The sequence below is a fragment of the Theropithecus gelada genome, chromosome 1 (genome assembly GCF_003255815.1).
Source record: "Theropithecus gelada isolate Dixy chromosome 1, Tgel_1.0, whole genome shotgun sequence".
NCBI classification, from domain to species: domain Eukaryota; kingdom Metazoa; phylum Chordata; class Mammalia; order Primates; family Cercopithecidae; genus Theropithecus; species Theropithecus gelada.
The window spans coordinates 14,711,336-14,735,785 of NC_037668.1; the positions used below are offsets into that span (position 1 = coordinate 14,711,336).

The 24,450-nt window shown below is 46.0% G+C and overlaps 1 pseudogene; it reads left to right on the forward strand.

Moving 5' to 3' along the window:
- Positions 1-1,859: 1,859 nt before the first annotated feature.
- Positions 1,860-23,412, forward strand: LOC112618416 (annotated as a pseudogene).
- The last annotated feature ends 1,038 nt before the right edge of the window (positions 23,413-24,450 follow it).

The following is a 24,450-nucleotide window of genomic DNA, read 5'->3' on the forward strand; positions in this document are numbered from 1 at the left end:
CACATAGAAGAGGAGAGTGGGGTTAGAAGTTATGAATATCAAACATCCTCAAGTTAAGTGAAAATCCAACATGGGCCAGGTGTGGTGGCTTAAACCTGTAATTCCAATACTTTTGGAGGCCAAGGTGTGAGAATAACTTAGGCCCAGGAGTTTGAGACCAGCCTGGGCAACATAGTGAGACCCTGTCTACACACACACACACACACACAATAGCTGAGGGTGGTGACATGTGCTTGTAGTCCCAGCTATTCAGGAGGCTGAGGCAGGAGGATCCCTTGAGCCTGGGAGTTTGAGGCTGCAGTGAGCTGCGATCACGCCATCACACTCCAGGTTGAGCAGTAGAGCTAGACCCTGTCTATAAAAAACAAACAGGCCGGGCGCGGTGGCTCAAGCCTGTAATCCCAGCACTTTGGGAGGCCGAGACAGGCGGATCACGAGGTCAGGAGATCGAGACCATCCTGGCTAACACGGTGAAACCCTGTCTCTACTAAAAAAATACAAAAAATTAGGCGGGCGCCTGTACTCCCAGCTACTCCGGAGGCTGAGGCAGCGTAAACCCGGGAGGCGGAGCTTGCAGTGAGCTGAGATCCAGCCACTGCACTCCAGCCGGGGCTACAGGGCGAGTCTCCGTCTCAAAACAAACAAACAAACAAACAAACAAACGGGGGCTGGGCACGGTGGCTCACGCCTGTAATCCCAGCACTTTGGGAGGCCGAGGTGGGCAGATCACAAGGGCAGGAGATCGAGACCATCCTGGCTAACATGGTGAAACCCCGTCTCTACTAAAAATACAAAAAATTAACTGGACGTGGTGGCGGGCGCCTGTAGTCCCAGCTACCCGGGAGGCTGAGGCAGGAGAACGGAGTGAACCCGGGAGGCGGAGCTTGCATTGAGCCGAGATCGTGCCCCTGCACTCCAGCCTGGGTGACAGAGCGGGACTCCATCTCAAAACAAACAAACAGACAAACAAACAGAAAAAAGAAACTAACATGCTTCCCCAGTGGGAGAAAAGATGACAGTATAAAATTGGTTTGCAGCAAGAAGTATATTAAGACATTGACCAGAATCCTTTTATTACTTATTTTGTTTTTATTCTTTGATACAGGGTCTCACTTTGTAATCCAGAATGGAGTACAGTGGCGTGATCTTTGTTCACTGCAGCAGCAAACTCCTGGACCCAAGTGATCCTCCCACCTCAGTCTCCTGAATAGCTGGGACTACAGGCATGTGCCACTATGCCTGGCTAATTTTTAACGATTTTTTGTAGAGGCAGGGTTTTACCATGCTGCCCGGGTCGGTCTCAAACTCCTGAGCTCAAGTGATCCAACCACCTTGGTCTCCCAAAGTGGTGGGATTACAGGTGTGAACCACTGCACCTGGCCTCTAAATCCATATAAATCAATTATTCACACTCTGAGCAGAATATTCAGTATTTTTTTCTTATAATATAAATGATGTGGAAAACTGGAGAACCAAAGAAGGACAACAAGACTATCTAAAAGTGTTAAGTTTTTCATTAGGAAGAAAATGACTTCATGACAGTCCTTAAGACAACGATAGAACTTGAGGAAATATGTATTGCTTGATGTTGTCTATGCATTTGCAATAATAAACAATGAAAATATGGTTACATTTTAGAAAGAGATAGGCCTGTGGTATTGTCACAAGGGTATACAAGTACTGAGAATGACTGCTGAGGGAGTGGTCTCCATTGGTGGTGACCCTCAGAAGATACCTTGTGTTTCCACATGGCCTAGACATCTGGAAGGCAGAGATCCTAACATTCCATGACACCCCCACCTTCTAATTCTGTTATCATGACTCCAGACTGTTACCTGGCACTGGGTCTTACCTCTGGCATTCCTATCAGAGCCTGAACCACAGACAGTACCTTAGACTCTAAGCTCAGGCACCTTGTGCCTTGTTTTTGTGGCTGAGGATTCTCAGAGTTGTGGGATGCTGACAAAGTTTATCCCAAAAGTAAGTTGTGAATCAGATCTGCTTTCTTTTTACTCATTTAAATCCTTTGTTTAATGTAAAGAAACTTTATTGGGGTGTAATTTACATACTATAAAATTTACCCATTATAATTGTACAGTTCAATAATTTTTAGCAATTTACCCAAGTAGTGCAACCATTACCATAATCCATGCATTTGTTTTTAATGTATTATTTGTTTGGGTTTATTCTCCCTAGGCTCTGATTCCACTTCCTCCACAAGCTTCAGCATGGCCGTATCTCCCACCACTTGTTTTGGTCCAAACGCAGAAATAAGCATCCTGGAAACCAATCAGTACTTGTGCTCTGAACTGGAAAAATGCAAACAGAACTTCCGAGACCTCACAGAGAAATTCCTGACATCCAAAGCTACTGCCTACTCCCTGGCCAATCACCTGCAGAAATACAGTAGGTCCCATAGGGGCAAGGTCACCAAAGTGATAAATGATTGTCCATTTTCCTCTGTGAAATGAAACACTGCAGACTTTATTCTCTATCAAAATTAATTTTATCCTAACTACCCTCCCAAAAAGGTAGAAGTGGGCATTTTACTCTCAATTTGCCAAGGACAGAAAAACTGAGGCACAAAGGTGTAAAGTTTGCAGGGCGAGTGTAGTGAGGAATAGAGACTAAAATCTTGGTTTAGGCATGAAACTGTCTTTCCCTTCTCAGCAATGAGTATCAGCTTCTACAAACATGTAACATCACTGTTGGTTAAAACAGCTCAGAATTCAATTTAAACTTTTTAAAGAACACCCATTTGCAAAGCACTGCGCCAGAGGTGAAAGAGGTAATGGTATATACCTTATCTGCCTTGAAGGAACTTAAAACTACCTATTCTCAACTGAGTCACAGATATGTGGAGATGCGAACTTCAATAGCAGACACGGAGAAAAGTCTTTATGATACCTGGATCAAGATTCTCTTCCCACAGAAGTTCAAATAAGTTCAAATAAGCCATTCCTCATGCTCTGGTTAGATTGAGGGTATTTCCAGAAAATCAGAGACTTTGTAACACCCTTTCTGTCTCTCTCTGAGTATCAGCTTTACAGACAGCAAACAACTGCAGGTGGACGTCCAGGATCAGAGCTATGAGACATATGGCCAAAATGAGAACAAGGCCAAGTGGAGCAGACCGCCGTTCTCAGTAGAAGGCCAGGCCAGGTTAGGGGCTGACCCTTTCCTCTCCACAGTCAGCTCTCACATTTGTAAATCCACTATAAAACCCCAAACCTGTTACTAATAGTCAGGGAAGGGGGAAGCTGTAATGACAAGGAAACATGGGAACAAGGGCATGAGAGGAACAGGGATATTAGAAGAGGATTCTGGTTAACATTGAAATTAAGTTTGCTTTCCAATTTCCACAATTATTTTAAAATAAATCATTGTGTGGGGGGTGGCTAAAAGTTGCTGTCTAACTTACTGTCGTAGAAAAGTAAAGCCAAAAGCCCACTTATTAAAGAAGGGATAAGATGAGCTTTGGTGTGTGGAAAAACTAATTTAAAAAAAATAAACTTCATTCATTATAATTGTAGGAAAAAAATTTCTAAAGCTAGAGAAGAAGAAAAATATTACCTAAGACCTTAGTATAAAGGTATTATTGTGTGGTAATTAAAGAGCATATGCCCTAGGGCCAAATTTCCTGGGTTCAAATCTAACTTATTGTCACTGTGCCTCAGTTTCCTCATCTGTAATGGTAATAGAGTAGTAACTACCTCTTTGGATAGTGGTGATGATCACATGATGATAATTCTTAAAAATCTACTGCAACAGTACCATGACAAACACTACGTGTTGGTTCTCCCTTTAAAACACCACTTATTAGCATTTGGGCATATATCATTTGGATCGTTCTCCTCCATATGCAGTTTTACACAGTTGTATACAGATAAATGTTTAAATCTTTGAAATATTTTGGGATTATTGAAACTCTTGAAACAGGAGAAATATCAGTCCTATAGTTCTTAGTATCCTCCCAAACACACAGGAAGTCATTATTTCATGCCCTCATGTTCATGTTTTACTTAAGAGGCTGTAAGGCTTGGTAAATTGGCCTTAAGATTTGAAGTCATGGCCGGGCGCATTGGCACACTTACTGTAATCCCAGCAATTTGGGAAGCCAAGGTGGGTGGATCATTTGAGGTCAGGAGTTTGAGACTAGCCTGGGCAGCATGGTGAAGCTCTGCCTCTACTGAAAATGCAAAAACTAGCTGGAAATGGTGGAACACACTTGTAATCTCAGCTCCCTGGGAGGCTGAGGCAGGAGAATAACCCGGGAATCAGAGGTTGCAGTGAGCCAAGATCGTGCCATTGCACTCCAGCCTGGACAACAAAGTGAGATTCCATCTCAAAAGAAAAAAAAAGATTTGAAGTCAAACCTCAGGGGATGTGAATTCTGACTGCCTCATTCCAGTTGAATCATCTTGTCAAGTTATTTTATCAGCCTGTGGGCTTTTCTTTCCTCATCTCTAAAATGGGGAGTAGTTGAGAGACTGAGGAATAAAGATATGGAAATCCCAGTGTAAAGCCTGGTGCTGGGTATGCTTTTATCCTTGAGATAGACCCTGCCTCCTGTCCTGCAGGCAGTGACCACAGTAGCACGTCTGGCCTTCCGTGATGCAGGCATGTCTGTCTTTTCTCAGAGTGTGAAGAGTGCAAAGACCTTATAAAATCTGTGCTGGAGGAGGAGCTGCAGTTTCAGGAGAGGGAGCTGGCCGAATTGCCGAGGCCAGCTGCAAGGCTCCAGTAAGGAGGTACCTCTGTGGGAAGTGTATAAATACTGTTTGAAGTGGGGCAGCCCAGGCTGGTAGAACAAAGAGAAAATTTGTGCATGGAGAAGGGCAGAAATGTATGAGGCAGGCACAGAACTAGACTAAGACACAATGAGGCTATGGTCCAGTTAGGTGTCTGGGGTTTTCTGTTAAATAGCATATTAGTAAAATGGAGACAGCTGCCTGTGTTGGAATACTAGCAATGTGGCTTCTATCTGTGTGTCCTTGGTCAAATTTACTTCACTTTTCTGCATGTCGTCAACCTAGGCTACCTCATTTATAAAATGGAAATACTGAGAGTATCTACCTTAGAGGGTTATGAAGATTAAATGCACAATTGCAAGTAGTTAGAACCATCTCTAACACATAAAAAACTCTGAACAACTGTTTTCTGTTACTATTATATTTGTTCCCATTTATAGATGTGGTGATTGTCAGCATTTTCTATAAGAGATATTTTCAAACTTTCCAAAGTGCCTTTCATGATAAGAATGTTTCTCCTCCAAACTTTTTAAGAAACTGTTATACTAGGTGGAGTATTAACTGCTAGGGCTATGGGATAGATAGATGATTGAGCAGCTGTTGTTTAGAAAATGAATTATTTGCTCAGGACCAGCATTGACTATCCTTAGAGGGTTTCAGACATAAGGTAGATTGTAGCATTTGAAACTTCTTTTAATGCTTTGTTGAAATGAAATCATAGAAGCTCAAATGTGTAAAACTCACCAAAGCACAGATAGTTGATTGAAGGGGGGACCAGTACATGTCTTTACTTCCCCTGACACTTTCTAGTAACTCTAAGGAATAGAGTTTGAAAGAGAACCTGCGGATAACTACTTAGAAGAGTATCAGGGAGAAAACTCGAGCATGAGATGGGGTAGATGACTGTAAATGTTCAGTCCAGCTCTGGGACTACATGGTTCTAAACATTAACTGAATAACTACTTGCATGTGTACATACTACTGGGTGCTGTAAGTCGGGTCATAGGTGGCACTGTCCTTAGACTCACAGAGCTCACACTCCACGTTGGAACCCACGTGTATTAGTCCATTCTCACACTGCTATAAACACGCATCTGAGACTGGGTGATTTATAAAGAAAAGAGGTTTAATCGGCTCAGGGTTCTGTGGGCTGTACAGGCTTCTGCTTCTGGGCAGGCCTCAGGAAACTTACAATCATTGCGGAAGTCGAAGTGGAAGCAGGTATGGTCTTCACATGGCCAGAACAGGAGAAAGAGAGAGAGCAAAGAGGGAGGTGCTACACTTTCAAAAACCATACCTCATGAGAACTCACTCACTATCACGAGAACAGCAAGGGGGAAATTCGCCCCCAAGATCCAGTCACCATCCAACAGGTCCCTCCGCCACCACTGGGGATTACAATCCAACATGAGATTTGGGTGGGGACAGAGAGCCAAACCATATCACTATGAGATATATTTATACAATAATTATAAAACAATGAAATCCCACAGAGAGTAATGAAATTACTAGTCAGAACTTTATTTTATTTTATTTTATTTTATTTTTGAGATGGAGTCTTACCCTGTTGTCCAGGCTAGAGTACAGTGGCATGATCTTGGCTCACTGCAACCTCTACCTCCCAGGTTCAAGCAATCCTCCTACGTCAGCCTCCCAAGGAGCTGAGAGTACAGGTGCACACGCCAGCTAATTTTTGCATTTTCAGTAGAGATGGGGTTTCGCCATATTGCCCAGGCTGGTCTCAAAACTGACCTCAGGTGATCCTCCCACGTTGGCCTCCCAAAGTGCTGGGATTACAGGCGTGAGCCACAGTGCCCAGCCAGAACTTTAGGTTTGACAGCCTACTTATTGATTATGGCCTATCTTCATGTCATGCAAAATAATACTGTCCTTCTTGACCTTTCCACTGATTTTTCTTTTTAATTTTCAATTAATACCAGAGATACCTGCCCAACACTTTTGAACCTGGCTTTTTTTTTTTTTTGCCAAGTACTGTGCAATGCTTGATATATATCATATGAAAATGTACTTAGGCTAGGCCGGGCGCGGTGGCTCACGCCTGTAATCCCAGCACTTTGGGAGGCCGAGGCGGGCGGATCACGAGGTCAGGAGATCGAGACCATCCTGGCTAACACGGTGAAACCCCGTCTCTACTAAAAAAAAAATGCAAAAAATTAGCCGGGCGAGGCGGCAGGCGCCTGTAGTCCCAGCTACTCGGGAGGCTGAGGCAGGAGAATGGCGTGAACCCGGGAGGCGGAGCTTGCAGTGAGCCGAGATCGCGCCACTGCACTCCAGCCTGGGCGACTAAGCGAGACTCTGTCTCAAAAAAAAAAAAAAAAAAAAAAAAGAAAATATACTTAGGCTAAAGTGGGGAATCAAAGGGGCAACTTTTTAAAGCAAAGTTAGTAAAATAACAGACAAACCAAAGGCTGTTTCTTCATTCCTTCTGCCAAAGGCAAGTCACACAACTTGTACAAGAATTCATCTTGGGCCAGGTGCGGTGGCTCATGCCTGTAATCCCAGCACTTTGGGAGGCCAAGGTGCATGGATCACTTGAGGTCAGGAGTTCGAGATGAGCTTGGCCAACATAACAAAACTCCATCTCTACAAAAAATATATAAATTATGCTGGCATGGTGGTGGGCACCTGTAGTCCCAGCTACTTGGAAGGTTGAGGCAAGAGAATTGTTTGAACCTGGGAGGCGGAGGCAGAGGTGGAGGTTGCAGTGAGCTGAGATCATGTCACAGCACTCCAGCCTGGGCAACAGAGTGAGACTCTGTCTCAAAAAAAAATAATAAGAAGAAAAAAAGAATTCAACTTGGGAGTTCTTTACAGGGATTCTAAGAGATCTCTCCTCTGAAACTTCTATAACCTATTATTCACTACATTCCCTCTTACATTTTACTCTTCTTTCCCACCTTAGGATACATGATCCCTTAATTCAGGCTCAGGCTGAAGAACTGACCCACTTACAACAGAAGATACAGGAAGGGGGAGGTGTCTGCTACCTTTTCACCCAGCATGTGAAGAACACAGTTAAGTCTTTTGAGGGCCTTCTCAGGAACACTGGCATTGCCTACTACCAGAGACAGAGATTCTGTGAGCAAATGGTACAAGGAAGCCAGCTGACAGAGATCCTTGTCAGAAAACTTGCCACAGGTAACTTGGCTACAGGCTCTGAAGACCCTTAGCTCCTCCCAAGTGCCCCAAAGAGGGGAGAAAAAATGCAAAGTTATCTTTATTGTAGATTTTATTTTAGTTTTGACTATGGTCCTTAATCTGCATTCTATTGTTTTCTCTTTAGAGCACTCAGGTAATTGCGTTTCATATTCTTTCAACAGTTCTGAGTTTTTTTTTAAATTTTGAGACAGAGTCTTGCTCTCTTACCCAAGCTGGAGTTCAGTGACACGATCTTGGCTGACTGCAATCTGTGCCTCCTGGGCTCAAGCTCCCACCTCAGCCTCCCAAGCAGCTGGGACTACAGGTGTGTGCCACCACGCCTGGCTAATTTTTGTAATTGTTGTGGAGGCAGTGTTTTACCATGTTGCCTAGGCTGGTCTTGAACTACTGAGCTAAAGTGATCCACCTGCTTTGGCCTCCCGAAGTGCTGGGATTACAGGTGTGAGCCACTGTGCCTGGCCTGAGAGTTCTCAGTTTCAATCAGTAAGAGGGATAGAGTATAGTGGATTACTTCATCTTAATGAGCATAAGAACTCACCTTCATTTCTGGAAGATATTTTCACTGGATGTAGGATTCTAGTTGACAGTTTTTGTTTTTAAAAAGTGTTTGAAAAGTGATATTCCACTGTCTTCTGGCTTACATTGTTAACAACAAGAAGTCTACCGTGATTCTTATTTTTGTTCCTCTGTACATAATATGTCTTTTTTCACTGGCTGCTTTTGAGATTTTCTATTTATCACTGGTTTTAAGCAGTTTGGTTATGATAAGACCTTATATAGTTTTATCTTTTACATATTGTTTTACTTTAGTTTCTTGCATCTGCATGTTTATAGTTCTGATCAAATTTGAATAATAATGACATATACGTCTTGTATATGGCATATACAATATATTACATATGGCATATATATCAAATATGTATAATATACATTCTATTCTTTCTCTCTATCCTCTTCTTCAAAGACTCCAGTTATATTTGTATTAGCTGCTTTGAATTTTTACCACAGCTGACTAATGGTCTGTTCATTTTTGTTGTATCTTTTTTTTCTCTCTTTGTTTCTATTTCCATGTCTTGGAATTGATTAATCTTTCTTTAGCATCATCTAATCTGCTGTAAATCCTATCCAGTGTATTTTCATCTCAGACTTTATTTTTCATCTAAATTTAATGTATGTCTTTTTTTAAGGTCTTCTATGTAACTCCTCATCATTTCATATTTTCCTCTATCTATTTTATTTTATTCTATTTTTGAATAAAACAGAGTCTTGCTCTGTTGCCCAGGCTGAAGTGCAGTGGTGAGATTTTGGCTCAAGTGATTCCTGTGCCTCAGCCTCCTGAGTAGCTTTGATTACAGGCATGTGCCTCCATGCCCAGCTAATTTTCATATTTTTCCTTTTTTTTTTTTGAGACGGAGTCTCGCTGTGTCGCCCAGGCTGGAGTGCAGTGGCCAGATCTCAGCTCACTGCAAGCTCCGCCTCCCAGGTTCATGCCATTCTCCCGCCTCAGCCTCCCGAGTAGCTGGGACTACAGGTGCCCGCCACCTTGCCCGGCTAGTTTTTTTTGTATTTTTTAGTAGAGATGGGGTTTCACCGTGTTAGCCAGGATGGTCTCGATCTCCTGACCTGGTGATCCACCTGTCTCGGCCTCCCAAAGTGCTGGGATTACAGGCTTGAGCCACCGTGCCCAGCAATTGTCATATTTTTCATAGAGACGGGGTTTCACCACATTGGCCAGGCTGGTCTCGAACTCCTGACCTTAGGTGACGCACCCACCTTGGCCTTGCAAAGTGCTGGGATTACAACACCTGGCCTAGCTTCTTTAATACAAGGAATATAGTTATATTTGTTTCAATGTCCTTGTCTACAGATTCTGTCATCTGTGTCCTTTCTATTGTTTTTTAGTTCTCACCTGATGTGTCCTTTCTAAGTCAGTTTAAGTAGATGATATTTTTTTCCTTCTCATCATGGAATATAGTTTTCTGTTTCTCTGCATTTTGTGTTAAAATTCTTTTAGCTTTGTTTTAATATACAATAAAGTTATTTAAAAACAATTTGCATCTTTTCAAGCTGGCTTTTAAATTTTTTTAGGCAGGATAAGCACAGCTATTAGTCAATGGCTATTTTTTTCCCACTAAGGGGGCAATATGCCTTTTAAGAAAATAGACCTTATTTTTTAGAGTAGTTTCAGATTAACAGCAAAATTGAGTGGGGAGTACAAAAATTTCCCATATACCCGTTGCCTCCACACATGCATAGCCTCCTAGACTATCAACATCTCTCCCCAGAATGGTACATTTGTTACAGTTGATGAATTTACATTGACGTGTCATTATCACACAAAGTCCATAGTTTACACTGGGGGCAACACTCTTTTGAAGGTTCTAAGCCAGTGATCTCCCACAGTTTTGGCACCAGGGACTGGTTGCATGAAAGACAATTTTTCCACAGACAAGGTGGGGGTGGGATGGTAGAGGTTGGGAGTTGGGTGGTTTCAGTAGGAAACTGTTCCACCTCAGATCATCAGGCACTAGTTAGAGTCTCATAAGGAGCGTGCAGCCTAGATCCCTGGCATGTACAGTTCACAATAGGGCTTGTGCTCCAATGCTAATCTAATGCCAGCGCTGATCTGACAGGAGGTAGAACTCAGGCAGTAATGCTTTCTGGCTGGCTGCTCACCTCCTGCTGTGCGGTCCCGTTCCTAACAGGCCATGGACCAGTGCTGGGGATTGGGGACTCCTGTTCTAACCAATGCTCCCTCTACTAAAAGGGATTTTCACTCTAGCTGATGTAAACATCAAGTGTTGCAAGCTCTGTGTGAGCTACAGAGATTATTCCTTTTGGGAAGTTATTTTCCCTGCTTTGCATAATTTCCTCAAATACATGTACTAATGAGTACTTAGCTGAAGATTGAAGACAGCTATCCAAGGCATTCTGTCTGTGCAGCAATCTATTCTCTAGTCTGTCCTGTGATGTCTAGCCACCCTGACTTCTTCAAGCTTACTACCAGGCTCTGCCTGAGTCCTCCCTCCCTGCTCTGCAGTTGACAATCTCAGGCAGGAAACTGGAGCAGTCACAGGACTCACCTCTTTTATTTTCTCTCTCTCAGGGATCACTGTACTGTACTGCACTATATCCAATGTTGAAGCTACAGTTTAAAATACTTTTTCCAGTTTCTTAGTTGTTTAAGATGGAGGACAAATCTGGTCCCTATTACTCCAACTTGGCCAGAAGCTGAAGTCTCCGTTCAATCTTTGTGGTCAGAAAGAACAGTATGAGAGAAGGCAGCCTGTTAGATTGGGAAGACCCCTGGGCTAAGAATCAGAATTACCTAGGCTCTAGCCTCAGCGCTGTATTTACTAACTTTGTGCAAGTGATTGATCTTTCTTGAATTTCTGTTTCCTCATTTGTTTGTTTGTTTTTTTTTTTTTTGAGACGGAGTCTCACTCTGTCGCCCAGCCTGGAGTGCAATGGCCGGATCTCAGCTCACTGCAAGCTCCACCTCCCGGGTTCACGCCATTCTCCTGCCTCAGCCTCCCGAGTAGCTGGGACTACAGGCGCCCGCCACCTCGCCCGGCTAGTTTTTTGTATTTTTTAGTAGAGACGGGGTTTCACCGTGTTAGCCAGGATGGTCTTGATCTCCTGACCTCGTGATCCGCCCGTCTCGGCCTCTCAAAGTGCTGGGATTACAGGCTTGAGCCACCGCGCCCGGCCTTGTTTCCTCATTTGTAAAGTGGGTCAAATCACAATTCCACGGCTGCTGTACAGATCAGTTGAAGTAGTGTCTTAATTTTCATAAGTGTATTTCTCTTTTAGGGTTATTTATTTATTTTCAAGTCCCAGTAAACTGTCCAAATCTTTTGGGGTAAGTTTAGCCACTGGATATAGTAGAAGCTGATGTTAGAAAAGTTGATTTATACTGGAATATTTTTCATAGAATCACCCCCAATTCTCACTAACTGAGAAGAAGAGAAAAAGAATTACCACCAAGAACATTGGAGGAAGCACAACGGGGACAGACTTAAAGGCACCTGGGCAGTCCTCTGGTTTTGGAGTAGCGGTAGGACAGGGCTATTAGTCCTCTCCGAGACTGGAGCAGGTTCTGTGTGTGAATAGCAAGGGGAGAAACAGTCATGGTCTTGGCAACCAGCCTGTGGCAGGAAGGAAAGTTACAACTGGAGAAGTCCAAAGGGCAGCCAGGCAAGTATTCTTTGAGCTGGGGAACAAAAGACATTTTAAACTTTTTGCTCTGCTTCAGGCAGCTGATGTCATGGTGATAATTCACCACATCAGGAACACCCTGTCCAGTGGGCCCAGGCAAGCCCGCCAGGCCACTTCTCTAAAGACACAACCTGAGGCCTCCTGCAAAAATTCTCACAGAGCATTCTGAACACACATGTAAAGTGTTATGTCCCTGATCATATAGGCCCCGTGTGTGCAATGTGTGAAATGGGACCTGCTTAATTTCTGACCAGCTCTTTCTAAGTTTGGTTTGCAGAATATCACAATGGTAAGAAAAATGAAGACAGGCAAAAGCTACTGGCTCCCAGGTAACTCTGAATGACGAAGGGGCTGATAATAGACTGACCAAATCTAGAGAGGATTCCAGAAGCAAGGGCTCAACTCTAGAGAGGATTCCAGAAGCAAGGGCTCAACTCTAGAGAGGATTCCAGAAGCAAGGACTCAAATCTAGAGAGGATTCCAGAAGCAAGGACTCAAATCTAGAGAGGATTCCAGCAGCAAGGACTCAAATCTAGAGAGGATTCCAGCAGCAAGGACTCAAATCTAGAGAGGGTTCCAGAAGCAAGGACTCAAATCTAGAGAGGGTTCCAGCAGCAGGAGCTCAAATCTAGAGAGGGTTCCAGAAGCAAGGGCTCAAGACGTTAAAGGTCCCAGATCTGGAAATAGCAGAAACTGCTGATTGTTCCTTTTTTTGTTGACTGATTATACAATGTGTCCTTTTAAAAACGGTTCTCTGTTCCCTTTGCAGTTCTTGTATTGGTTCCTATTTCCTAGTAATTTCTCACACTTAGTTAACTAGTCAGTCTTACCGAAAAGTAAACTAACCAGGGATCCCTGGTTTCTGTATCTTTAAAACCTATATGGTTACAAACCAAAGTGAGATGCCTATCTGGTTTCTGCACAGTTGTCCTGAATTATGTTGGCAGATATTTTATAGCCAGAAAATTACCTTGAAAAATAAATTGAAACCATACCAAGTATTTAGAGCTAGGGGTCTAAAATCTGCAAAAGCCCTAGGATGTTACGTTGTCTCAAGAGCCAATATTCAATGGACCACTCCACATCATATTAAATAAAACCTGAACACAGCATTTTGAAGCCAATAGTATGGGTCTCTGTGTCCTGTGTGCCCTGAGTGTATTTTAGAGTAGTTGTTGAGTCTGCTGCCTTATCTGTGTGTGATGAGGTCAACGCATTGATCACTTGCTGTTTTCACTTCTATACTAACTCTCGACTCACTATACTCCCAGTCAAAAGTGGATTGTATACTTCCTCTTTGATATGATGGTCCCTTTGGTCTTGGTGCCTCTTCCATGAGCTTCAGATCAGAACTAGCTATGAAGCTGTGGTTCCAGGCTGCCTTGGTTTAATCCCTTGTCTTGCCTACTCCACCAGGCTCGGGAGGTAGGTCCAGGAGGAAGAAATGGATGAAGTACTGGAGGACTCACTAGATGAACAGTATTTGATTCATTCCAGCCGCCATCACTCCCATTAGCTTCCCAGCAGCAATGCCTTCCTCTCTGATACACAGGAAGACTCCTCTGCTCTGGATTTAGCCAGTGAGTGCTCCTTTGATAAGAAAAATAAAGCTCCATCAATCTCTCCGTAGCTCCTACATTCTACATGCTCAACACCTCTGTCTAAACTGAGAGATGTTATTCTCTGCAGGCAGGCCCTAAAGATTCACTAATTCCCTAAAAAAGTGATTAGGCTGAACACAGCTCTGGGATCAAGTCTCAAGTACAGGTCCCTGGTGGGTCAGGTAATTTGCTCTGTTCCTGTCCTTACCTCAGTCCCTCTGGCCCCGAATGTCATCTGCAAGCTGCTATACTCAAAGCAGGCCAGAATGGAGAGAGTGAAGAGATTATGGCAGACTCTGCCACTGCTGCAGCACATGTACAAATCCGTTTAACAGATCTCCTTCTTTAAAACGGGACATCTTATCTTTCCTGAAATATATATATATTTTTTGAGACAGGGTCTCTTGTTCTGTCACCCAGGCTAGAGTGCAGTGGCATGATCTCGCTCACCACAACCTACAACCTGGGGTCAAATGACCCTCCCACCTCAGCCTCCTGAGTAGCTGAGACCACAGATGCATGCCACTACTCCTGGCTATATTTTTGCCTTTTTGGTAGAGACAGGGTCTTGCCTTGTTGCGCAGCCTGGCCTCAAACTCCTGAGGTCAAGCAATTCACCCACCCCTGCCTCCCAAAGTGCTGGGATTACAGACGTGAGCCACCGTGCCCAGGCTTCCTGAAATATTCTTGATAATTATAGTTCCTGAACAGTTTTCCCAAGCTGTTCTAGCCATCCCAAGAATGTTGGCAGGCTTGTCCATATGTTTGGAGGTGCAATTATAATGCTTCCTGGGTTTCAGGCTCCAGTCTCCATCTCCCCTCAGGTGCTTGCTTTCCCATAAGGTGCCATCTGACTACTAGAATATCAGGGGATTTCCATAAAGACAAGACTTTGGTCTTGGCAACCCTTTGGTGAATAGCCAGGATTCTCCATCTTTGTGCAGTGCTAAGGTATTTTTATGATCTCTGTTAGTTTAGTCTCAGTGTTGTAATTCAATCTAAATAAACAACGAGGCTATCTGCTGGAGAAAATGCTGAATCTAGCAGCAATGCCACCAGCATGCCCTCTTCCCAGCATAACTCCACGCTAGCCATTGGAGCTTCTCTAGGTATATAAGAGCCCTTTGGGTTAGTAGCCTCACTGGTGTGTGTATAGATTAAAACCTTGACCTATGTCTCCTCTCCCTTACTTGAATGTTTGACTTTACTTTGGGGGCAAAAGTTTGTATTGTTAGGGGACTATATGCTTTTATACTCTTCTACACAATAGAAAGAGACTTTATTAATTCACACACTGAGCTTTCATAGTCATATAAACCATATTAGGCTTGTCATTTTGTCAGTGATGGGTGTGAGTATGTGGCTTTTATTACTCATACCATCCTCTGACAAAGGCATTCTTATTTCTCTTTCCAATTTCACAATAAGGTGCAGAGGAAGGTCTTTACCATCTGTTAAAGATGTTCAGGGCTGGGCACGGTGGCTGACACGTATAATCCCAGCACTTTGGGAGGCCTAGGTGGGTGGATCACTTGAGGTCAGGAGTTGGAGACCAGCCTGGCCAACATGGTGAAACCCCAGCTCTACTAAAAATGCAAAAATTAGCCAAGCATAATGGTGCATGCCTGTAGTCTCAGCCACTCGGGAGGGTGAGGCATGAGAATCCTTTGAAACTGGGAGACGCAGGCTGCAGTGAGCCAAGTTGGTGCCTCTGCACTCCAGCCTGGGTGACAGAATGAGACTTTGTAAAAAATACAACAGCAACAACAACAAAAAGACATTCAGGAGAGATATTTTGTAGAGAGGAAGATGTTCCCTAGTACCTATAAGTCATCTCAAGGAGGTGGTCACACCTTTCCTAGTGCTAGAAAAGCCCTACTCAGAGACCTCCAGTGTTTTCCCACCTCCTGTCAACCTGCCTTATACTTCCCACATCTCCATGTGGGAGGCATCCCTGTGGAGTTTGCTTAGCACTTGGCCATGCTTTGTTTGAAACCTTAAAAGCTATTAAAGAAAGTTGCCTTATGTTCCCTGATGAGAAGATGAAGTTGGCAAAAGGATGGTGAAGGGCAGGGATCTTGATGAGAGGCCCCTGACTACCACTTTAGTGATCGGCATTCTTCATTTCCCATCTCATTCCATGTCGTGGTGGAATGGCTGCAGAAGATGAGATCCTGAAATAGTTGCTGCTTTGGTATGGGAAGAGACCTGGTTACTGTTCTTCTGGCCCAGCACGATGTTGTGAAATGATGGCCTCTGTGTGAGAGCAATCGAAGAGGAGGGGGTTGGAGAGAACCACCTTGGGGTGGTAGAACGAAGAGTAATCAAGACATAAGGGAAGCTGATGAGGATGGCACCATTTCTGGATCCCCTCCTCCTAGCTCCTTGGCCCCCTGGTCCTCCTGTCACTGCGGCCATCTCCGCTGGGCTCTGCAGGTGCTCACTCCTGCAGCCCAGCACACCTTGATGCCTGCTTGGCTGGATGTCCTCACATCCCCTCTTTCTGTTTCTCCCTCATCATACTCAACCCTCTCCCCTCACACTCTCTTCCCCAGTTCACACCCCTCGCTCCCTTGCCGTTTCTACTCTCACCTCGAGATTGTTTCTGTGGGAAGGGTGGGGAGGGAGCGGGGTGCTGGGAATAAACAGAGGGGAGAGGCCTTTCCATATGTGCTGTAGATAAAGAAAAAGAGAGAGCGACACAAAGAGTGACAGAGCGAGGCAGTGACTGAAATCTGCACAGACCGAAATGACAGAGAGACCCACCGAGAGGACGATGGAGGCCAGAGAGATGTCGAGAGACAGAGAAAAAGGGCCCAGTGTGTGCCGACCCAGAGAGTGGAGGGCATTCGGAGGTCTGGAGCCCAGGAAGCAGTCTGTTACCAAGGGTTTAAGATCCAAGAGATAGCAGGAAATACGGGAGACAGAGAAGCTCAAAGAGACAGCAAGCCAGAGAGAAGCTGAGGAGGAAAGATGGAAACAGAGAGTGAAATAGACAGAGACCCAGATGGGGAGGGGTTGTACAGCTGGAACTCACAGACACACACGTCCTGAGAGACAGAGGCATGGGGAGGGGAGAATTATTATGCCTGTCCCCAGCCAAGCTCAGTGTCCCCAAGGAGATACTTGGCTGTGAGTGACTTCCCTGGTGCAATACCCCCAAAAGTAGGGACATCCTGTGAAAAGAGACTCAGTGTCCAGGGCTGGGGTTCTAAAGGAGGAATCCTTGGCCTCAGGCCTAGGACCCCGGACACGAACACTTGGCAGAACTGGGGGGAGTGGCCTCAGGATTCCAGCTCTCCATCCAGCCCAAGGCTCTCTAGGGATCCCCTGCTCACGTTGGAGCCTCTGGCCCAGCCCCTGCTTGGCCTCCTTGGTCTCTCTTCTCCCGTCAAGAGAAGTTCCTGAAACCAGCTGCAGTCCAGGTCTCTCCCCGAGCTCCGTCGTTAATGGCTCAGCCTCTGACAGGCCCGGGGGCTGGGGATTGCAACACCTTCCGAACCTCCCTCCTGCCCTCCCTTGAGTCTTTGAGGGCACAGGCAGCCCTTTCCTCCCAGGAAGGAGCCTGTGAGAGAAGCCGGTGAGGCCCGGGCAGCCTTCCTGCCTTGGGGGTCTTAAAGGGCTGGGGAATGTGGCAATGATGTCCCCCTCCCCTGCCTCCGGATTTCCTGAGCTCAAAGCTTTGAGGCTGGGCAGAGTCCAGGCTCCCACCTGGCTGGGTGCCATCCCTATGTCCCCTGCCTGGGGGAGCATCACTTGGAGGCAAATCCAGGCTGGAAGGCTCACCCAGCCGGCCCCAAACCTCTTTTCAGCTCTAGCCTTGGGACCCAAATCTTCACAGTATTCAGAAGGGTGTGTTCCAGGTTCCAGGGAAATTTATAACCCAATACTCACTACTCCCCTCTTCATTACACATTCTATGGTGCATTGCCCATAGACCAGGCAGATGGAGAGACAGGAATTTTGGGAGAAAGACAGGAGGATGTCTTGGTGAGGCACAGGGTCTTTATATGTTCACTAAAAATTAGTAATGTTTACCCACAATGGTCCTGCAACACTGAATATTTTGTAACTGAGTGAAATTAACTACATTTGATGTCTTTTATTGTCTGTATTCATGATTTCTCTGCAACTACAAATAACTTTATTTGCATTTTCTCAGAAAAGTTCAAACTGCTCATAGTTTATTGGATTCATAACCCAGTAAAGGTTAGGTACCAACAGACCAGCAGACTGTCTTAACATATAATCGTTTTTAGGCGTCTGGGTCTGGTGAGATGCTGCAGACCAGGGCTGCAGCATAAGTTCCAGGTCAAACGACCTGACTGCCTGCTGCAACCCTCCCAAGATATCCCACAGGCTCTGCTCGCTCAGTGAGTCCCATGGACTCTCTTCTTTCAAAATATAACCAGAATCCTGGGTATTCACTGTAAAGTTCGACTTGGCTCTACATTCAAATATTTGTATGATAATATATTAGAAAATATAAATATCACTGAAACTAATACCAGCCAGCTCCAAGCTACCCTCATCTCTTGCCTAGATCATCGCAATAGCCTCCTCCCTGCTCTTCTGCTTCCATTCATCCTTGTTCCCCCACCTGTCTGTAGTTCCTTCAACAGCCAGTGCGATATCAATCAAATAGAAGTCTGATCAGGCCATCCTCATCCCAACCTTTCCAACAGCTCCTGTCTCATTTTGAGTCAAAGTCAAAGCCGTTTCAATGGTCTACAAGGCCCTACACAACCTGGTACCCCCATTACCTCCTGGATCCCTCTCCTGTTATTCTCCCCCTTGCTGCCTTGCTCCAGCCACTCTGTGTTCTTTGCTGCTTCAACATTACGCTGTCTCTTGCCTCAGAGATTTTGCCCTTGCTGTTTCATTTGCCTGGACTCTTTCCCCGGTAAATAGCTACATGGGCTGGTCTCTCCCCTTCTTTAGGTCTTTGCTCAAATGTCACTTCTCATCGAGGCCTTCTCTGAGCACCATTTTCAAAATTTACAAGCCCCTTCCCTCCCACTCCCTCTCTCTCTCTCCCCCATATCCCTTTTTACCATCTGATATTGGCTGTCTCAATCCCCACTAGACTGAAAGTTCCATAAGGGCAACAGTTTTTGTCTGTTTGGTTCAAAACCTTATCTTCAGTGTCTATAACACTGCTTGCCACACAGTAAGGCCTCCATGTGTGTTTGTTGAATGAATGATCAACTGGATGAATCTTCCCCCACTTCACCAAATCTGTCTCCAATCCCCACATACCTTGTTACGGTGAATTAGCCACCATTCCCTCCTCTCCCTAGTCACACAGCTCAGGGACTCAGGCAGGAGTCATTCCTTATAACCCCTTCTCCACATTCCCATGTCCAGTCAGTTCTTTTCTTTTCTTTTCTTTTTTTTTTTGAGACAGAGTCTCGCTTTGTCACCCAGGCTGGAATGCAGTGGCATAATTTTGGCTCACTGCAACCTCTGCCTCCCAGGTTCCAGTGATTCTTATGCCTCAGACTCCCAAGTAGCTGGGATTACAGGTGCCCGCCACCATGCCTGGCTAATTTTTGTATTTTTAGTAGAGATGGTGTTTCACCATGTTGGCCAGGCTGGTCTTGAACTCCTGACCTCAAGTGACCCGCCCACCTCAGCCTCCCAAAGTGCTGGTTTTACAGGTGTGAGCCACCACACCTGGCCTTCCAGTCAGTTTATTTTTTTATTTTTATATATATATATTTTTTTTTTTTTTTTTTTTTTTTGAGACGGAGTTTCGCTGTGTTTTTTTGAGATGGAGTCTCGCTCTGCCACCCAGGCTGGAGTGCAGTGGTGAAATCTCGGCTCACTGCAACCTCTGCCTCCCAGGTTCAAGTGATTCTCCCGCCTCAGCCTCCTGAGTAGCTGGGACTACAGGTGCCTGCCACCACGCCCAGCTAATTTTTTTTTTTTTTAATGTATTTTTAGTAGAGACGGGGTTTCACCGTGTTAGCCAGATGGTCTCGATCTCCTGACCTCGTGATCCACCCGTCTCGGTCTCCCAAAGTGCTGGGATTACAGGCGTGAGCCACCGCGCCCGGCCCCCTGTGCCTTTCTTCTGCGGAGCGCCTGTCACCTCCCACTGGCTAAGTCCTGTTCCTGACCCAGTTCAAGCATCCAGCTTGAGCTCAGCATCCCTCTGAGCTTCCACACCTTAGTCAAGCTGAATCAGGGGCCCTCCTCCCCATTCATCCTGTAATACTGTGGTAGGCTGTTGGTCACATGCCTCCTCCATTATACTGTGAACTCTTTGAGGGCAGAAACCACATTCTCACCTCTGTCTTTCCATCCTCAGTGCAGTGCTGGACACACAGGGGATACTTGAGGCATATCTGTTGGGCTGCAGAGCCTTGGAGATGGTGTTTATCTTCTCCAAGCCTCTGTTTCCTAATCTGTCACGGCGATAATAACTCCTCCCAGGGATTTTGTGATAATTAAATGAGCTATCAGAAATACAATGCCTAGTATGGTAATCAGCACATAGTAGGTGTTCAGTGAAGTTGCTTTCCTTTTTCCCTTCTGTGTAATTCAATATTTAGGAGCGAGATTCTACTGATCTCCTTTGTGCTCCATTCTCTGTTGGGGACCCGCACCAGGAAATGGAGCTGCAGCAGCCGGAATAAAAAATAAAACCTTGAGCTGTTGACTTAGAAAGAAACTGGACACTCCTTCTTCCCTGAACCCACCCTGAACTTTCTGCCTCCTGGCCTTTGCTCAGGCTATTCCCTCTGCCCCGAGTGCCCTCCCTCACCTCCACCTCAACTTGCTGAAATTCTACTCATTCTTCAAGGCCCAGAGAAAATGCCACTAACGCTTTTTTCTTTTTCTTTCTTTTTTTTTTTTGAGACAGAGTTTCATTCTTCTTGCCCAGGCTGGAGTGCAGTGGCGTGATGTTGGTTCACTGCAACCTCCTCCTCCCGGGTTCATGCAATTCTCCTGTCTCAGCCTCCCAAGTAGCTGGGATTACAGGCGCCCGCCGCCACACCTGGCTAATTTTTGTATTTTTAGTAGAGAAGGGGTTTCACCATGTTGGCCAGGCTGGTCTCAAACTCCTGACCTCAGGCAATCTGCCTGCCTTGGCCTCCCAAAGTGTTGGGATTACAGGCGTGAGCCACCTTGCCGGGTCACTAAGTCTTTTTTCATAAGCTATCCCCTCATTTGTAGTGTGTCCTGTGATACACCTTTAGTGTCCTGACAGTGTTTTACCTTATGGCGCTTTCCAGATCCGTGGGTTCAAGGATCTTTCCTTATTCACCTCTGAAAGGTTGGGAAGTTGAGGCCCAGAGAGGGAATGTAATCTGCCCATGTCCCACAGCCATTTTGAGGCTGAGCTGGGCTCTAAATGAGACCTCTGCATTTTCTGCCACACTCACCACCCCTCTTTCAGGCCCCATCCACCTCTGACCTCGGACCTTTGCTCTAACCCCTGGGTTAAAGTGGGAACTAGAGGGATGGGTGGGACTTGTATGGAGGAGGGAAGTATGCTGGGCAGGGGAACAGTGAGAACCAAGACATGGAGGCTGGAATGGGTGCCGTAACAGAGGTAGCAGGTGGCCCAGGCCTGGGAATGGTGGTGGTGGTGGTGGTGGTGGTGGTGGGGAGGGAGGGCCTGCATTCTAGACCCACAGATGACATTGATGCTGCATGACCCTGAGCAGCACCTCATAGTCCTAACTGTCAGACCCCCAGCTCCCCTTGAAGCTCCACACACACCCCAAACTAAACACGCCTCCCAGCTGAGCTCCTCCATGTTTTCTCCTGAAAACGAGCTTTTCTGTCCTGGTGAATCCAGAAACTTGAACTGGTCCTGAACACCTTCCCTGCTGGTTACCCCCTACATCCGGTCTGTTGCTCCTTCCCGTGGGATCTGCCCCTTTTCTCCCACTTTACGGCCCCTGCAGGAAGTCAGGCCATCATTATTGTCTCCTTGGATGATGTCTTGGCTTCCTCCTGGTCTCCCTGCCTTCATTTCTGGGATACCACCCTTGCTATACTTAGCTGGAGAGTTTCTTCCAAATTACTAATTCCAGTATGTCACCACCCAACTGAAAATTGGCTGGGCACGGTGGCTCATGCCTGTAATCCCAGCACTTTGGGAGGCCAAGGCAGGTGGATCACCTGAGGTCAGGAGTTCGAGACCAGCCTGGCCAACATAGTGAAACCCCGTCTCTACTAAAAATACAAAAATTAGCCGGACGTGGTGGCAGGTGCTTGTAATCCCAGCTACTTGGAAGGCTGAGGCAGGAGAGTCACTTGAAACCGGGAAATGGAGGGTGCAGTGAGCCAAGACTGTGCCACTGCACTCCAGCGGGGGCGACAAAAGTAAAATTCCTTCAAAAAATAAAATAAAAAAATAAAATCATCCATCCATTGGTTCCTTGCTGTCCATGGGATAAAGTTCTAAGTCTTCCTCAAGTCCTTTGAGGCCCTTTAAAACCAGACCCTGACTCCTTCTTCACCCCTGGAGCCTCATCTCTCTCTCTTTTTTGTCCAGGTCCTAATCCCTGGAACCTGTGAATATGTCTCTTACATGTCAAAAGAACTTTGAAAATGTGATTAACGTTAAGGATCTTGCGATGAGGAGATTATCTTGGATTATTTGGGTAGATCCAAGAGCCTCATCTCTTGATACTCCCTTTTCCAACTCCTCTTCCTCATTTTAAAAAAAATTAATTTATTTTTTATTTTTTTTGAGACAGAGTTTCGTTCTCGTTGCCCAGGCTGGAGTGCAATGGCTCAATCTCGGCTCACACAACCTCCGCCTCCTGAGTTCAAGCAATTCTCCTGCCTCAGCCTCCCGAGTAGCTGGGATTACAGGCATGTGCTACCACACCTGGGTAATTTTGTATTTACTTATTTATTTATTTATTTATTTATTTATTTATTTATTTATCTATCGGAGACAGAGTCTTGCTCTGTCACCCAGGCTGGAGTGCAGTGGTACAATCTTGACTCATTGCAACCTCCACTTCCCGGGTTCAAGCGATTCTCCTGCCTCAGCCTCCCAAGTAGCTGGGACTACAGGCATGTGCCACCACACCCGGCTAATTTTTTGTATTTTTAGTACAGATGGGGCTTCACCGTGTTAGCCAGGATGGTCTGGATCTCCTGACCTCGTGATCTGCCCACCTCAGCCTCTCAAAGTGGTGGGATTACAGGCCTGAGCCACCGCGCCTGGCCCTCTTCCGCTTCATGAACCTGACACTTCAACCATTCCAGTTACCATCATCATCTAATCATGTGCTACTTTTTTCATAGCTCCAGGCCTTTTCCCATAGTTTCCCTCTGCTTCGGAATGCTCTTCCCTTATTTCTATGTCTGAAGAAATCTCTTTCATCCCTCAAAATCCAAGTAGCATGTCACCTCTTCTGTGAAGCCTTCCCAGATTTCCTAGGCTGCATTAGGCATTGCTCCCAGATGTTCTGTGAAGGCTGGGATGGATCCATAACCTCAGTACCCAGCATGAGGCCTGGCATGGAGGAGCTGTCCATGAAAGGTTGCTGTACAATTTGGATGTTGGACCTGGATTTTCAGGCCTTGGGGCCCCTGTGGCCATCCAGTTACCTACTGAGAGGTCTAAAGGAGTCTCTTCCAACACGTGGCAACCAGCGCTGCATTCTCCTGCTTCCCTGGTGCTCAGCTGAGCAGGATTTTCTGCCTTTGATTGGTGCCCCCAAATGAGAAACGAATTAATCAGGACATCGCTGATACTGAATACTGGTGGGCAAAACACCCCAGGCCCTCTCCCCAGTCTCAGAGAGGCTGGGATGGCTGCCCAGATGCTCTCCTGGAGTGTGCCTCTGGGGAAGGAAGCAGAATTCTAGCTTTGAGTGGGCAGAAGAGAAAACTTCCCCTCCCTCTAATCCCCTGCTTGTGGTCTTCTGGCCAGGAGGGCCTTATCTCTGCTCTCCAGGCCTGGCCTGCCAGGGTATGGCTGGGGAGGGGCATGGTCCTGGTGGTCAGGATAATGGGGAATCAGAAACTGAAGGGAGATAAAGCTCAGATGTTTACCTTGGCTCGGAGGAAACCTATTCCCTCTACAACCCTGTGGCTGGAGGATGGAGTTGGGTGCAGGAAAGAGTCGCTAGGCCAGGCTAGTTTCTGCCCTATTCGTGGGCTTCCTTGGGTGAGGGAGCTGGACTCATCTTTCCAGGGTCTGAGGCTTCCTTCCCCATCAGACAGCTGATTTATGTCCCCACAGCACTGGGATGGGCAGGTGGAAGGGAGAAGACAGGGCCATTTTTCCTACAATTCTTGCCAGGAAGAGTGGCCAAGAGAAGTCAAATGACCTGTGTAAGGACAGAGAGAGGCAAAGGCAGGTCCAGAGCTTCTGGGATCAGAGCCTAAGGCCTGCATTCTCCCCTGCTTCCTGGGGAGTCTGATCGGGATCCTGAGAAGGAAGAGGGGTTCCCAGAGGTAGCCAGTCTGCTCCCTTGGTCCCATGTCCTCTGCCATTGCAGCCTGGAACCTGGGGATACAGATGGGGGCTCCCGCCCATAGATAAGCTTCTGGGTTGGGGGGCACCAGGGAGCAGAGGGATGGTGGCTTTTGCAACCTCCATGTGGTTATACTGTTCTTATGAGTGGTCTAGATGACTGAGGCGAGGCTGGACGTGTTATCTCTATCACCTTTCTGACCTCTCAGGCTATTCTGTGTTTCCTGCAATGTCCCATTTATTCAAT